General features: G+C 32.9%; 1 protein-coding gene across 4 annotated transcripts in view; it reads left to right on the top strand.

The window, feature by feature from the left end:
* Positions 1–17,960, top strand: part of NOVA1 (NOVA alternative splicing regulator 1) — a 139,033-nt gene that overhangs the window by 52,197 nt on the left and 68,876 nt on the right. The window contains exon 3 of one of the 4 annotated variants that reach the window (XM_066551651.1): positions 234–304. The exons of the other annotated variants lie outside the window; for them this stretch is intronic. The gene's annotated coding sequence lies outside the window, so the exon portion shown is untranslated. The remainder of the gene's footprint in view (positions 1–233; positions 305–17,960) is intronic. 4 annotated transcript variants of the gene reach the window in all.

Here is a 17,960-nt window from a genome sequence, read left to right as displayed (position 1 = left end):
TGTTTTTGAAAAGTGTTTCAGTGAAGGGTGAGCTGCAGACAGTTGTTCCAGTGCATTCGTTGACCATATCTTATCAGCATCAGGTTTGTCTGCAGTACAAAAACTAAATTCTTTTGTGGTACAAGATTTTTTTTTTTGTGGTATGTCCTAAAGGAATCATAAAGCCTAGAGAGTAACTGACATTAACGTGACTCCATGTACTGTAAAACCCATTCCGTTTTATATATTTTCAGGGAGTATGGAGTGGCACAGGAAGGAAATGCCATATCGCTGGAAAGTTGCTCTAATTCAGCACAGGATTCTTGTGAGAAATTACTTCTAATATTACATCATCCTCTTCTGTTTTTCACAGTTTACAGTCTAATTTCTTCATTTTTTTTATGCCACTTTTGTTCATATCAGTAACCACATTAAAATACATTTAGCAGATTAAATAGGCTTTCATGAGTGTTAGTGCACATCTGATAGAGTGATAGTTCAGAGCTATAGATTTTACCATATTGCATTATATGAAGGCTTATGGATTTGTTAATAGAATTATTTTTCCTTTTTAGTAAGGCCTGCTATTTTATAATGTTACATTTCACTGGCTAACATGGGATTCAACAATTAAAAATAAGTCTCAGCTGCTTCCACTCTAATGAATATTTCTGACAATAATATAGGCAGCACATTAGAAGGGAAAAAAATAAGTGCCCTTGCAAAAAAAAAAATCAAAACCAAAAAAACCCAAAATAAATAAAAAAACCAAGAACATGAAAAGGAAAGAAAAAAGGCAATTGGCTATTTACTTCAATTTTATATATATATATAATTATGATATATAACAAGATTTTAAAATTTTGATTTTCTTTTGCTTGAGTCTGCTACCTTTCTCCAATTTATGACTGCTTTTGAAGCACTGTAGTTTGAAGGAAAGTACTTTGCTTTTTTCTCTACTCTATAATGTCAAAGAGACCAAAATTTTTTTTTAAATTTTATTTTTATGGGTATTGACAAAGGTCAGGACTGACACTAACAAAATTCATATTTTCAGATATAATAGCAATCTCATTCTGTAGAACCATCCAAAGTGTGAAAAAATTAAGATTAGATTTTCATCATATATTTACAAAAAATATATATGGAACAAAAATATTATCTTTTAATTAGGGAACTGTTTTATACTCCTGGGTTTGGGGTTTTTTTTAGGTAGTTAGCATTTGTAGATGATTCATTAAGAGGAGCAAGAAGAGCTGTGGCCAGCTTTATAAACTTCTGTTGAACTCTCTGCCAAATCATAAATGCAATGTCAGATGGAAGATATCAGTGCATTTTTTTTCTCCTATCTGTAATCCCCAGAAATTGAGTATTTTGTGTTTGGTAAGCATAAGCCTGTGTTTTTTCTGCATTTTTAATGCATTTTGTACAAAGTAATCCCATATACCCAATTGGGTATATGCTATATACCAATATGAGTTAGTTGTGTCTTCCTTTTCTTTGAAACTCATTCATTCCAGATTTTGTTCTATTAGTTAGTGACTTCCTCTTGTTAAAATTGTATGACTACTATTTTGCTCCCTTTATCTGTTCTTCCTGAACTACATATGTACACAATTTTTTCACACTCATTTCAATTACTGAGTATGGCTCTGTAGTCATGATCAACTACAAGAAACTGTCGTCCATTTGTGACTTTGTCTTCATATATCTCATTATTTGGTAGGTTGCCTGCCATCATCTCACTTTAATCTGTGTGCCAGAGATTTGCTTCCTAATATTCTTCATTGATATACATGATCTTACACACAGATTTGGTCAGGAGTGTATTTTTTGTTTCTCGCGATGATGCACTATCTAGTGTTCCTGTCTGTGATTCCTAGAACATCTTGTCTTGATTGTGGTTATCCTATAGATAGTCTACTTAGAATTTGAATGGGTAATTTGAAAACTGATCCCAGCTCTCTTCACAGACCCTTCCTTCTTACTCATTTTTGGTTACTGTGGATAACATACCCTTTCTTTTCAAGACTGTAATTTGTCTGTCAAATTGCATAGCCAATCTATGATATTTCAGATTGCATGCATCTAAACTTTGCTCTTTGTTTATAAAAATCTTCAAATGCTTGTTCTTCTTTGCAGGTTACCAAAGTCTTATCTAGGTCCTTAGCTTTCATTTCTCCAAAAAGCCACTTTCATAGTCATTTGTCTAAAAACTTCCTCTGATCACACCACTTGAATTTAATTGCTTTCTAACTCTATATTTTGTCAAATGCAAAATGTTGTCCCTCCTCATCAGTTTTCTATACTTGAATTCCTTTTCCTAGAAGGAATTTTACCATGTTGAACTCACCCCTTTTGTTAATAATTATAAATTCCCCAAATCATGTGTGATCCCTTGCATGAAGAAAACCTTCTTAGAAACATTTGAGCTTTTGTATTCCTTTCCAGTTCTTTTAATAGAATCTGTCTTGATTCTCAAGTTGTAAATGCCAAAGATGATAGCTGGACATATGCTGTACCTTATGGATTATGAGTTAATGCCATTTTCCCTTTCCTCATTTTTAAGGAGTAATTACAAAAACATGATTACAAAAGGGGATTAAAATACCTGAATAGTTTCTGTCATTATGTATATGTGTTCACTTTTGCTTTAAACGTTGATACTTTTCTCTTACTGCTTTAAACACTTTCTTCCATCTCTTTTTCTTCTAGAGCATAGGTCAACATGTTTCCATTAGTATCTGCTGCCACGATGTTCAGTGGTGAGGAAAGTAAGAGGGAAGAGGAAGGAATCTTGATATGAATATCAGCAGCTATTTATAAAATCAACATTAAGCTAGAATAAAGTTCTTAAATTCACCAGTAAAGCTGAAGGATGATATTATTGATACAAAAAATATTTTTTTTTACCATTTGCAGAATTTTTTCCTGTTACTTTAATTGTGTAGAAGATTTATTATAAGGATTCCTTGATGTATTTAAATTAAATATTGTTATATTGTGCTTGTATAATAGAATGTTTAAGTGCACAGGAAGCACATGATGTATTTTATTACTTTTCTAAGGTGCTGCTGATGACGTACAAGAAGTATGTTACTTTTCTGAAAGCTATGCTATGTGGACTTTGAATTTTGTGCATTCATAACTGCCATGTATTTAAATTATGAAAATACCTAATCAGCACATAACATCAGATACTTAATCTTCTCTATAATAGAAGAAAATTCTCATATTTGAATGTTTTGGTTTTAATTTGTTTAATGTATTAGTCATAATAATGAAGGCAGTTTCTACCTTTTGTTAGTAAAATGCTTCAGGCTAGTGCAGGAATGAATCTGTATCTCAATATCAGGTATGTACATATAGTTTCTGTTTTGTATTTTCATACATTACTGTTTAGTTTGCAAGGTCATGATATGTAGAATAGTTTCTAGAAATGTAGAAACTTTGAGTTTTCATATTGCTGAAGTGTTTCAATATCTAGTAACCTCTTTTTCCTTCTGCTGTATGGCTTATTATAGCTATTTTATGCTGATTTAATGTCTTCCTTGAGAATACCTTCAAGGACATCTTTGATTAGATTGATCAGACTTAATGAATATGTATATGTATTGAACTAAATTGTAGGTTGCATTTAAAAATAAACTGTCCTGTGTGTATCACATTATAGTAGATTGCAATGAATGACTAGGGCCATCTATTCTAAATGTGAGATCAAATAACTTTAGTTTAAGTCTGTTTAAAAATTATGTAAAAAATAAACCCTATAATTCAGAAATTTATACATTTTGAAATTTAAAACTAACCTCTTTTACTTTCAAAGAGGTACTTTTTAAAATTCCCTTTTTTTTCTTTTTTTTTTTTTTTCATTAGGAGAAAGAGGCCTGGACATTAGGAGACAGATGTTTTTAGTATGAGTTAAATAAAATGTGTCTGCTCTGTGAACTTGTTACTAGTAGATACCAGTTAGCACTTTTCCTGAAATTAGAGGAATGTACACATGGAAATATCTTAGTAGAGATATTCTGTCTTTAGAATACTACTTTTAGATAATATCTTAGTATCTTAAAAACTTTTCTAACAGTCAATCTGGTATGATGCAGTGTGGGATGTTAATCATATGTGTTTAACTGACAATCATTGTAGTTTAACTGAAAGAGTTCTTCCTTTCTAATGCCTTTGTTCGTCCCACTTCATAATATTTGAAGTACTAGGGGAGCACTATCCTGACAGGTGGCATTGTGAAATTACTTCATCAGGTTTCAATAGAGGCTCTGTTTTTTGAAGTTGGCTTTCTACCTGTCATTCCTGAAAGCCAAGTATGGCTTTAAAGACTCAATCATTCAAAAAAAGAAAAATTCCTTGCCAAATTTGTGCTCATACACAAGTTATCAATTAATTATAAAAGGTACTTATTTTAAATTAATTATACTCTGAACAATATTTCTTTGATAAGGCTTTCAATAAGGCTTAATTTGTTGATATTTATTGAGCAAGTCTCTTCAGGAAGACCAGGCTATGATGGTTTCTCAGCTGGCTGTTACTTCAGGGCTGACTGAAATAAGAGATAACAAGAATTCCATTTATTTAATAACTTACTAAAGATCCAGAACACAGAAATCATACTTGCTATGTGGACATGAAGATTTTGCTCCACTGGGAAGTCTCACTGTGACTATAGTTCAAGCAGGCATTAAAATTTAAAATGGAAAATTAAGATGTCAGTTGGTCAAGAACAATTCCATAGTTTGTGAAATGCTTTAATATATAAAAATTATAAGGATTTTCTATTAATAAATCCTCCTAGTATCTTATTATTATTTAATTAGGTAAAACCGTATTTAATTACTTGTAATTATGGTATTTTAAATTATTGCTGTTTTTAGCTTTGTTTCTATTTCTGATCGCTACAAAATTGGTTATGTAAACAGATGTAGAATTAAAATCTAATCACTAATGTTTCACCCAAATATTAGTGAACTGAGATTTTTACAGTAACTATTAGTTAAGTAACAGAATAGTTAATAATCTTTTTTATTTACTTGATCGTGGCATCCAATGCTGCATAACAAAAAATTAAAACAGTTACATAGAATTATATTTATTCTATAAAAGTCATATCCAAGTGCTTGTTTTGTCAGACTTTTAACAGAAGTGAACGTGTTTAGATTATAGAGTTCATAGGTTCTTTGTTGTAGCTAAATTAATCAATGCATCAGGACCATAAAGAATGAACCAAGAAACATAGTGGGGAGTGTGTGAGAAGGCAAAATTTAATCTGTAGATAAGTTAACTACAGGAAAATGCTGTTGAAGTAGTTGGCAACATAAGGTTTATTGTTTTCAGTAAATAAATCTACAATAAACTGCCTGATGACAAAGGTAAACAATTGTTAATATAAACCAGACAAATGTTTTTATCATTATGTAACACTGGATGGGTGTATTTTGTATAGATGACAGAATCTGATAAGAAAGGGTTCATAAACTGTTAGAAATAGAAAATAAACAATCTACTTTTAGTGAAGTATTGTATCTTATCTCAAAGATTTGTTGTAACTAGGAATTCCACTAGGAATGGGTATTTCCATGCAAAATTTTATAAAATTCTGTCACTTGTAAAATGGAAATGTTGTTTTTGAGTGTACTTCCATTGATTTTCTTTTCTTTCTTTTTGGTACTTTGGTAAATTAGTAGCTGTAAATGGAATAGAGTATTTTAAGTGTTGTTATAAGCAGTGAATTTATGCAACTTTGTGCAGACTTTTTTTGTTATAACATTCAGATTTTCTTTCAAAAGCAGTGTACTTGGTATAAATATTGAAAAACTAATTCTTATATATAAATTGTCATTTTTGGATTTCATATGGACATATATTTACTGTAACTCTTTTCGAGACCTCTGCTTGTACATTCACATGTTTAACTTCATAGTCATTAAGCTGGATATTTAATAAATTTAAAAACCTTTTACAGGTTTGCTTTTAGTTAACTTCAAGCAGTTACAGCATATTATGTTTTGTGTAATCGTATTTGTGCAAGTGTAGTTTGCCTGTCAGCTAACATAACAACATCAACTTCTTAAAATTCTCCTTGTTTCACTGACAATTGTATCCTATTTTCTTTTCTTGATGTATTAAACTAATTTATATTTTAAAATACACTCACATAGGAAGAACTTCCTTCAAATTCAGGGTAGTTCAAAAAGTTCTTGCTAGCCAAATGAAAAGCGAGGATCTGTCTGACCTGTGTAAGTGGAATGGCGCTCAGGTTCTCTGCATTCATACTTTACATTCTCTGTCGTCTGTTACAGAGATATATCTTGATTCTTCAATTCTATCTTCTTGTGTAATGACTTAGAAGACATAATGTCTGTCCTGATCAATTTTGCAGTGACCTTGTTCTGATTAATGAAATCTGATGTTCGGAATAATTATCCCTTAAATTACACTTCATGTGTTGAGTTATGTTTTTAACACAAGGTCTGACAATGTGTAAAATAAAAATTGTATTTCAATAATGGCTTACTCAGGCTGGATAATGATTTCCACTTTCCCTAAGGAAGAAAGCTCAGTATTCAGGATGGACCATAGCATGTGTTGAACTTGAATATCTGTATTTATTGCATATGTGGCAGTAAAGGTGAATACATAAACAGATTGTGTTCTGCTGAAATCTCTGATTAAAGTCCTCAGCATCAGTATGAGTTGTTGAAGATTTTCCCCTTCAGAAATGTGCCAATTGCAAGTCCAATCATGAGAAAGTGAAGTATACAAATACTTTGAAAGTATACAAAGGTGACTAATGAGCACTTGCAAAAGAGACAGCACCCCCTTTAATGCCTTTTTCAACTTTTTCCATGAAACTTCCTGTATTAAAGAGAGGATGAATCAGTCTGTTTCCTCTGCCTTCATGATTTTGCAGATATTTGACACAATTTCCAGATTTTGAGAAGTGTAAGCTTACATTAGTCCCTGTATTAGGAGACAGCCTATGGCTTTAATTGTGTCTTCTGAATCTTTTCTAGTTGTAATGCTTCATCTGGAGGCAAAGGGAGGGACCACAGTTGAAGACAGTTGCCGCATACAAACACGCATTTGTGTCGTCATATGTCATCTCACACCCTTTTCTGGTTTAAATTCCTTCTTTAGAAATTCTTAACATTTGATTTTCTCGTTGGCTGTTAAAACTGAGTTAACTTTTTCTTATGTCATAGTACGGAATTTTACACTTGAATGGGTGAAATAATGGACAGTTCGGAGTCCATTATTTTTCTGTGTGAAATTAGAATTGCTTTCTCTCCTTTGTACATCACATTTGTGTACATGGAATGACATTTGTTTGTTATTCTTTTACACAGTCACTTCATTCTGAGACCCTTGTGTGGTTCTTCACTATGACCTATGTCTTCATTGCTTAACAACCATCATCAAATTGACTGAATCTTCAGCATGATGTCTGCTCCCATTTTCCAGATTTTTGTCTACATATGCATATAACACCCTACGTGATCTCTCTCTGTTGTGAAAATGGATAGTTTAGCTTTTCCCTCTTTAATTCATTAATTCTTCCATGCAAGGGCTTTTCTTCTTACTCTATAGCAGTTTTGTTTCCAAATAAGCTTTTGGAAAGGACATTTTTGAAAACTGCTTAGAAAGAAGATCATAATTACCATTACATCATTGAATCTTCAAATTTTAAGAAATAATTTAGAACATGTAGAAAATAATTTAGAACATTTATATTCAGAACTGTATTACATATTCTTCATATATATACATTGTGGAGCAGCTTTGTCTTCTAATCTGTCTTACTACTACATACTATGAAAGTCTGTAGTCAGAAATGTTTCATGTTTTAGTATATCTTGCATGATTCTTATCTTATTACCAGTACAGTGCAGATTCCATTCAAATCTGACAAAATTCCCTCAAAGTTTTTATCGAGTAATCTTGCAATCTTTTCTAGAATCATTTTAATAGGTACTGCATTTCTTTTTATAATCTCATCTTTTCTGGTAATTATTCTACAAAAGTTCCTTGAGACAACCTAGAAGATATAACTTCAAAGTAAACTTCACTTTAAAAATTAATTTTTTAATCTAAATACTGAAAGAAAGTACAGAAACACTTCTATATTACATCATAAAATTTATAAAATTAAAGATTTCTTTTGTGCCAAAAAGTAAATACTCTTTTTATAGTATTTGGTATAGCTAATATAATAACCTTTCAAAATAGTATTTTCCAACAAGACAATTATTATTTTACTGTTTGCATATAATTTTTACTGATTTTTTTCCTTTTTTTTAAGCCATGTGATTTATTTACTAATTCTAATACTAATTATAATGCTAATTAGAAAACTTGTTTGGCTTCTAGTCCTGATGATTTTTATACCTTTTTATTATGCTATTGTAGCTGTAGCTTGTTGAAACTTCTGGACTCTTCTAAGTATTAAGGCTTTTTACTTTTTTTAGTATTGTGTATGTATGACAAATTTGCTAAAATAAAACTTTGCATTTAGGCAATAGCATACAGTTTAGCATATTCTATTTTTTATCTAATACCTGCTATGCCAGTGTTTCTTTATACTGTATTTCCACATTAAAAAAATACTTCATTGATGCTGACAACCAGGTTTGTTATCAAAAAAGTTACAATTTATTTATAATGTGTTGCCTTAAAAGTAACTTAGATTCAAGGATTCACCTTGCACTTGTCTACAATGAATTTTATCTTTGTCATCTGATTATATGCCTTTGTATTGATATATAAGTCCTTATTCACAGCAATAATCTAAAAACCAGGAGATGTCAAAACATTAAAAATTATTCCTGGATGACTTTCAACATTATAGTTGCACAGCTAAAAAAAAGAAGATTGATAGCCTGAGTTCCTAGTAATAATCAGTTTTGCTTTCACAAATCACATTTGTATAGATGCTATGAGAAAAACCTTTGCCCTGTAGAGGAGGGAGAGGTTTTATCAGAATATGGCAAGAAAGACTGCTGCAGTACACTGAATTTCCTTTAGAAAAAGTGGGGATGATGGCACAAAAACTAAATCCATGCAAGAACAAAATTAAATACAATAAATTAAGAAAACTCTCTATCCAATTTATAGAGTGATTCAGTTTGGGAGGGGTAACAGAAAATCTCTGGTCTAAATTCTTTCTACAGGCAGGGTCAGCTGTGCAGGCAGACAATATTGCTGATGGCTTTATCTTACTGTGCAGCTTTTCTACAACATTTTCTAATGCAAGAGAGTCCTCCTGAGGGAAAGGTTTTTCCTTAAGTCTAATTAGAACCTCTTGTTTCAATGATGTCCTCCCACTATAAATCACTGGCAAGAGCTTAAGTTAATCTTCTTTATAACTTTATAGTTATTAAGGACCTGTTTTGGGGTCCTTCTGAAGGAAGGATTGCCTGTTCTCCAGTCTTGATGAAAGAGGCCAAGTTGCCTCAACTTCCACTCTTAAGGGCAGGTATTTCATAACCTTAACTGCCTTGGTGACTCCCCACTGAACTTCCTTTAGTTTCTCAACATTTTTGTGGTACTGGAGGACCTAAACCTGGACTCAGTATTCTAAAAGCAGTCTAACAGCTGCCATACAAGGAGGGAATTTTTTTTTTATAACTCTGCTCCAGACATTTCCCTTTGTCAATATAGTTCAACTGAAGCACAAAGAGCATTGATTAAGCCAAAAATAGGGAATATTGAAATATTTTTAAAAAATTCATAAATGTCAATCTGTTGTTTTTAATAGTTTAAAAATTACAGAATCAGACGTCTGCCTGTCTGATTCATGTCTGTCAATGTCTGTGAAGGCAAGAGTATCAGAAGTTGTTGGAAGGAAAATTCTAAACGTAAAACAAAAGAGAATGCAGGGAAATTCAAGAACTTGTCGGTTTTAAGAAAACCTGTATACTCTGTCTAGTCAATGTAGACAAATGCTTGATTATGTGCCTTGATTTTTTTTCTCTTTTATTTCCTGTCAGCTCAAATGAGTTCTTAGATATTTGCAAAGTTGGTGTTTGTTTATTGCCATATCAGGCTGTGCTGGTGAATTAGGATGACCCTGTTCTTGGATGTAAAAGCTGAGTGAACTCTGAGTCATGTTCATAATAGATGTGTCTGTATGTTCTTTTCTTTTCCCTTTTTTCTTTTTTTTTTTTTATTATGTATGCATTGAAGAAATAAGCCTAAAAATGCACCTACTTTAATGCTAGCCTTACTATTTCATCTCAAAGTAGCTGCTATTACTTATATTTCTGGTCCTTCATCCAAGTGTCTGTTTCTGTGTTTGTTTGGATCTTGTTCTTCCTGTGTATGTGCAATTCTCTGTGGTATCTGTGTACAGAAATTTAATGCTTTTACTTTTGATACTTTTACTTTTTCTAATCTAAAAATATTTGACTTTTGGCTCTTACTGTTCTATAGAAGAAGCAGACCATCTCTTTTCATGCTTTTACAGCACATAGCATGGTGGTTTCTTTTCTAAACCAAGATCCTGCTTCTGAAAAGCAGTAGTAATTAATCAGAATTCATGATTTGAAATGCTGTAAGAAAATGTGTTTAGTGGTAGGGGCAGCATGGTTATGTATGAGAGGAAACACAGTGTTTTATATAGAAATACCCTAGTAGTCATGGTTGTATGAATCAGGAGAATTATAATTGCTTTCTGTGTGGGGGTGAGGTATCTACAGTTTTCATTTAGGAAGAAATTTTAGTCTTGATTTCCATTATTTTGATGCTTAGCAAAAGTATTTGATTTTTTTTACTGTAATTTTTAATTTTGTTCTGCTCCACAATTTTCTGAAAAAATTCATTGCACCCGTTAGTATTTTTCCAGATACAGCAGATGATCACTAATTTTTTTCATGTCAACAAAAAATGCCTATTTCATTTAATATATCCAAAGGATGCGTTCAGCCTTTGGACTTTACCAGTATCAAATACCAATAGGGAGAAGAAATATTGCAATCCTAAGAAAGCAGTGAAAAGTAATAAACATAATTGTGACAGTTTAAAAGCCATTTTGGAAAGAAAGGAAAGCTTTTCTGTGCCTTCATTATTAAATAGGATTATTTTATGTTTTTCATAGCATGGCTTTCAGGAGTCTTAATTTTCACACCAGATGGCATTCCAAAAGTGGGAAAGGAAAGCTATGATCCCAAGAACTAAGATGCAAGGGCAGCATTGGGGGAAGGGAAGGAATCCATTATACAGATCTTGTGTATAGTTTATTATGGAATTAAATGCCTATTTAAATACTTAAAGGAAACAAAAATATGTATTATATCGGGCATTCTGAAATGTAAGGAGTTGCCATTTTTCTTTTGGAGTAATAGTGGTGATCTCTAGTGAATGTTCCCAAGAAAAGAGTTAAAATAGTCAAGACCACCGACCACGTATACAGCTGAGGCTGTATATGTCTTTGCATAAAGGCACAACCTGAATATGTGGACCTCCAAAGAAGGTGATGTAAACACCAAGATGACACTGAGAATCTCAACATCATAATGAACTGCTGAGATAATCCTCTTTCCAGTTATAAAGAAGAAAGGGGGGATGGGGAGAAAAAGGTTGCATCTTGGGCTGTGTCTGCAAATTTGAGCATGCCCAAGTGTGTCCTTGGGCACTGAACTGTGTGGCTCTGCTACTGGACCTTGTGGTCTTTCCTGTGAGAGAGCGTTCTGTTCCATTGCCAGCCACCCCTGAACAATTTATGGCATTGCTCAGCTGTCAGGACAGTGCAAGGAATTTTTCCAATAGCCAATTTGAAAAATCCTCTCCTTCCTGGCTGCAGTCCCCAGCACAAGAAGGACATAAATTTGTTGAGAAAGTCCAGAGAAGGGCTGCAAAGATGATCAAAAGGCTGGAGTGCTTCTCCTGTGAGGAAATGCTGAGTTGGGGCTGTTTAGCCTGGAGAAGAGAAGACTCAGGGTGATCCTTTTGTGCCCTTTCAGTGCCTAAATGAGTCTACCAAGAAAGATGCAGAGGGACTTTTTACAAGAGCATATAGTGACAGGACAAGGGGCAAAGTTTTCTAATTGTGAGAGAACAGGCTTAAGCTTGATATTAAAAAAAATATTTTCTGTGGAGGTGGTGAGGCACTGGCACAGGTTGCCCAGAGAAGTGATGGATGCTCCATTCATGGAAGTGTTCAAGGCCCTGCTGGATGGGGCATTGTGGAGGGTGTCCTTGCCCATGACAAGGGGTTTGGAACGAGATGATCTTTAAATGCCTTTCCAAGCAACCCTTTCTGTGATTCTTTGTCATCTTCCTTTCTTAAATGAGAGCAACCAACTAACTAACTGAGAATGTTGGTCCTTGCCAGCTGATCTTGATGACCAAGAATTGTCATAGTTGAGGTTATGAACTTCATATTTACAAATTTTGTCTACTAGAGATTTTTTTTTAAATCTCTGTTTATCAATTCTGAAGAGGGAATATTCAGGGGTATATATGTAGTTAAATATATGCCTTTTCTGTTATCAGACTTACGATAATACATATGCTAGAAAAAAAATAAGATTCTCTACTTATGTATCTGTTCCCATGGCTAACAGAAAATCTTTGGGCTTCTTTTTTTTTGTGTGGTTTTTTTTTTTTTTTTGAGGAACATGTCAGATATTATGCTGAACAAGTCCACAATAGGTTTGGGAACTTTATTTTTCCAGATTTCATGGACATTACATTTTTATTTTGGTTTGGTTATTAGTGTTGTTAGCAGCCTTGAAACTTGCTGTAGATGATGTGGTACACTGAGCTCTCAAGAGGTTGGTAGTTGGTCTGAAAGTTGGTAGCTAGTATGAAAATTCCTACTGATCTGATTTCTTTATACATTATGCTTGTTTGTCTTAGTGTAATCCAAGTAATAATGTTTACCAGAGCCCATCACAAACATAAGGAACATTTTATAAATTTAAGTTACACATCATTAATGTTTTTTTTAATAGTGAAAATATTCTATGTTTGTTTATTACTTTGTGGTTATTTTGGTGAAAACAAGTTTTCCATAGCCAATCTGACCTGGTTTTTTCTACCATCTCTGTGTCTTTGGAATGTTTCTTTTTGTGGTTGGTACCTTTGGACTATCAGGAACAGAGCCAGTTTACTAGAGTTCCTTTCAGCATTTCCTTCATAGAATTCTGTTGTTACATTTTCAGAGGTTGTTGCAACATTAATTTGCATACTTAAAGTCTAATTTTTGTTTCTTTAGTTTTTTTTTTCCCCATGAGAATCCTATTGTTACTGTTTATTAAAATGGTCCCTACAGACATTAGTCTCTCACCTGGCATCCAGACAGACTTAAATAGTAATTTATCTTCCTCACTGCTACATAAGATCCTTTTCAAGGTTTATGGCTCAAGTAACATTTTTGATTTCCAATGGATTTTGAAAACTTGCTAAAGTATTTTTTAGAAAAAAAAAATTTGTAATTTATGCCTTTCAGAAATGTCCATTCAAGGAAGCTGAATCTATTTTCATGAACACCCAGACTTGAGAATTGATAACACTACATCTTCTGTTGTTATTGCTGTTTCTCTAAAGATAAAAGGAATGAGACACACTGCTTTCAGTTTTTCCAGTGATCTTTTGTTGAAAATTATCTGGTGCAAGTCCTTTGTCAGAACAAATAATGTATATGCTGGCATCAGGTGTGTTTTCTGTATTTGTAACACCTTGAAAACCAGCTGAAACAATGCAGAATGTCTTCAGTCTGCTTGTCCTTTAAGGAGAACTTCAAATCACTCACTACACCACTTGTGACAGCTTCTCAATTTTCCAGTACATGTCATACTGTGATAGTAACTGTAATCTCCATACTGAATTCCAGACCTCATCTTTACTGGAGAGAGAACAATCTTGGTAACATTAAGCTTATTTCTCCCAGTAAAATCTATGTGCTTCAATCTTCCCAATGACTTGACAAGTCATTCATCAGATTCTGAAGCTGAAGAACCATTAGAGCATGTAATCTTCTAAATAACAATCCCTCCAATACTAAAAATAATACAGGTGTAATTTAAAGCTCTGCTATTTGTATATCACTACTGATAGGAGTTGTGTTGGGACATTCAGTAATTTCTACCTAGGTAAATTGGATTTTCCATTGAAAAAAGAGACAGGTTCATTTTGCTGACATGACTTTTAATGTGTAAATCACTAGCATGTGGTCAGGGCAAAAGAGATTTGTCAAGACTGAAGAAGAAAGCTGCCACATTATTCTTCAGTTCTATGAAAATGTTAAATGATACTCTGTTCATAATTGAAATGGTTTCCTTATTCATACCTAACCCTTGCTTTGTTTTGCATACTTTGATTCTCTGTGTATGAACCTTTTGCAGTGTCCTCTAAAATGCAATATATGTGTATCTTGGTTAGTGTTATACTGTCTTGTTTTCTTCTGTAGAAATTCCTCTGATATTTTTTAAAATATTCTCTTTAACCTGTTTTTGAGCAGTAGAATGTGGAGAATTGTTTGGGAGCATTAGAACCTTTGCTAAATTAGGCTTTATACTCCAAATCACACTATTCTAGTTTAGTCTAAACATGTAGTAGGTGAACAGGAAGGGACATACCACCCAATGAGTCTGTATGCTGTGGTTAGATGCATTTTGTAAATTAAAGCATTATTATTCTGAGAAAACATTCTCTTCCCTAAATGCTCTCTCCTGCCAGTATTCACTTTTTAGTGTGGAAAGCTATATAGCTTGCTGCCGTTTATAGTGGGTTGTGTAATAAGAACACTGAGAAACTAGGTGAAAGATACTTAAATTATATAATCTTTTTTCTCCTGAAACCTAACTGTTGATCTGAATGTCTTTTAATCTTCATTGTCTTGTGAACATACAATTGTTCTTGAGTCCAACTGAGAAATGGCTAGGTAACATGTTGTACTCTTTTTATTCATGCTCAAGGCAGTGAAATATGTTTAGGTCATGGGACCAGTTTCTGACAGATTTCAAGTAGGCTTTTAGACTGCTTTACTGATCCTTACTTTCATGGGTAACATCATCCTGAAATAAAATCAGGAGAAACTCAAGCTCTATTCTTTTGCCCAATTTTCTCTTGCCTAATATTCTTTTGCCTATTTTTCTCTGTCATTTGCATATTTGCTTGTTGATAGTTTGCATGTGTGGTTTCTTTAAATATATGAATATTTTTGTCAGAAAAAAACCATAGTTTCTCTTTCTACTTCAGTTCTGCAAGGATGTTAGCAGCTGAAATACAGTAGTGCCTAGATCTGAACAAGTATCTCAGCTACTTTTCCAGTAGCTTGTGACCAGTATGTTTGTGTTTTGTAACTGCTACTCCAGGAACTCTCATGGCTAAAGGCTCCAAATGTCATTGTCTACTTGCTTATCCTAATTTCTGCACATTTCTTCCTGTCCAGTTGAGTAGGTTCTGTAGATCTTATACTCAGCTACTCAGATTCCATGTAATGCCGTTCTTTCTGAGGAAAATTGGGTCTGGGATTTTCTTTACCAGCTCTTGAGAAGAAAAAGCATGCAAGCATGGGATATCTGTTTTGTAAACCCAAGTTTCATTCTCATCATTAGTGACACAGTTATGCAGATGTATTTCTGAACTTTACAAACATTTTTTCATATTGCTAGTTACTTATTCTTTGTCTACACAGTAAGTTTAGAATACTTGGGTTCTATAAGAGGACACATGCTACAGCTGTTTTTATAGAAAAGGACAATAACTAATTTGTACACAAGTTGAATATTAATGAATTCCTTGCGTTTCTGTGTTCACATTCTCCTTGTTGATAATTTATTGTCATTATCCTACTGCAAAATAGTGTTGCAAATGAGAATTTGTCATTATTGTCAAGTCATAAATGAGATTAATTTTTGGTATATATTTTTATGATCAAGGTTCTATCTCTATGCAAAGCCCTGGTGAAACAAAGGCTCTAAGTTTTTTGTTTGTCAGCAACTAGCAAAAGAATATCCCAGTGGCGTGGTAGGGCTGGTGTTTATGGTAAGCTACTTCTGTAATTTAAAGAAATTTTAGTTCGAGATGTCATCTCGAAATTAAGCATAGAACTTTAACTGTAGTGTGGACTGAAGTCTTATGCAGGATTTTTAATTTGAAAAACATGTGCTGCTTATGTATGGTTGTTTTCTTCTTTGCCTTAGGAAAGACAACATTCCTCTGTGGTTTGTAATAAAATGTTTGGGAGTGAGAAACTATTATTTCCAATAGATGATGATGTGTTCCTATAAACAAAATTCAGTGCGAAAACCAAACAAATTGTGTAGTGGAAACCACTAAAATTGACTTTAGGACCACTAGTCAGAGTCATAATATTAAAAGTGTGTTTATATTGCTGTGTGATTACATTATTGATTTGTTTTTAAAAGGCCATGTTGTTGGGATTGTTGAAGATGATAACCACTAAAGGTTAATTGTGTATTTCATTCTGTTTCCTTAACACTGTTTCCTACTTTGTAGCAGAGCAATGTTGAGTGAGTTTAAACTCTGCTACTCAGCACAGTCTGTTCTTAGCACAGTCTCACCAGTCTGCTATTGTGTCTTCTGGCTCCAGACTGCAGTGATTATTTGGGAGCACAATCACATCAAAGAGAACACTTAAAGAGAAATTTCCTCTAAAACATCTGTATATGTGATAATGATTTCCTTTCAGATACCACAGTTGGCATTATGTTTTTAGAAATATAAAATTTATGAAAAAAAAGACCTTAAGACCTTAAAAACCCTAGAGAAATGCTTTTAGTAGATTTTTTCTCCAAGTTTGTTTGTTTCACTTTTTTTTGAATGATCTTGCTATTAAAACAGAATCATTTGGTTATTGAATATGATATACAATGTATTTTTATACATTGAAAATAGGCTGCTAAATATTTTGAAAGATAAAGTAACATGGGCTCATGTTTTCCATTTTAAGTACCACCTGTGAAAGGATGGTATTTTTCTACAGCTTTGATTATATTCTTAAAAAAAATTGTTGGAAATTCTATGTGTCTAGAACTTCTAGGAGAAGTTCAACTTGAGTATATTCATTTTAGTTTATTAAAAAACCCCAAACCTGGAGTGGCTTTTATGTATAGTCATTTAATGTAATGTTTCATGTTTTATGAAACAATATAAATGCTTTTATATCTATATTTGTAGCCTTCTTGATAGATCAAAGCACTTGGCACAGGCCAAAACCTGTTAAACTTTTTCTGTTTATGGTATAAATTAAAACTCTCTGGAGTGTGGTTTGGCCTAAGTCTGATTTATTGCTTTGCTTGGCACTGCATCAGGCTGGTTGTGGTTTTCCATTCGTGTTTCCAGTACAGTCTTCATGTGTTTTGATTTCAAATCCTTGCATAGCAATTTTATCTGGATAGTAATAACTTTCTTTGGTAAGTCCTCATTATAACATAGAGATCAGGCTTTTGGGGATTTTTTTATTGTTTTTGTTCAAATTACACTGAGCAGTATATATGCATGCAGATGATGCATTTGTCTATTATCATTTTGAATTTAACTTTAGATTCTCTAGTAACTTTTTATTTAGTGAAGACATTTTCCAGATCAAATCAATACAGGAGGAATATGCAATCAGAATCGTGGTCAGGATTACCTGTGGATAAATCTTCTTTATTGATGCCGAAGTATAGGATCAAAGGAAGAGAGCACTAGATTTTGTCTCTTTTATATAAATTTCAGCCATGACTATAATGAATGTTTAATTTATGCTCAGCTTTAAATTGTGCAATCTTTAGCTGATTTACTTTTTTTTCCCTGATCTTTGACAAAACAACAACAACAAAATCTATTACAATTTTATACACCTATATTTGTGACTGTGTGAGTGAGAGCATCTCTAGTAAGCTGGATCATTCTATGATGTTTTTTCAATTTTATACTTGTTTTTTTTCTTTACTAAGAGACAGTTTTATTAAACCTCTTATATGAGATGTTTACCATGGGTATATAATGTTAAACAA

This window comes from Molothrus aeneus, chromosome 6, assembly GCF_037042795.1.
Source record: "Molothrus aeneus isolate 106 chromosome 6, BPBGC_Maene_1.0, whole genome shotgun sequence".
NCBI classification, from domain to species: domain Eukaryota; kingdom Metazoa; phylum Chordata; class Aves; order Passeriformes; family Icteridae; genus Molothrus; species Molothrus aeneus.
The sequence above is the reverse complement of the archived record's forward strand: the minus strand, read 5'-3'. Positions and strand labels throughout refer to the sequence as shown.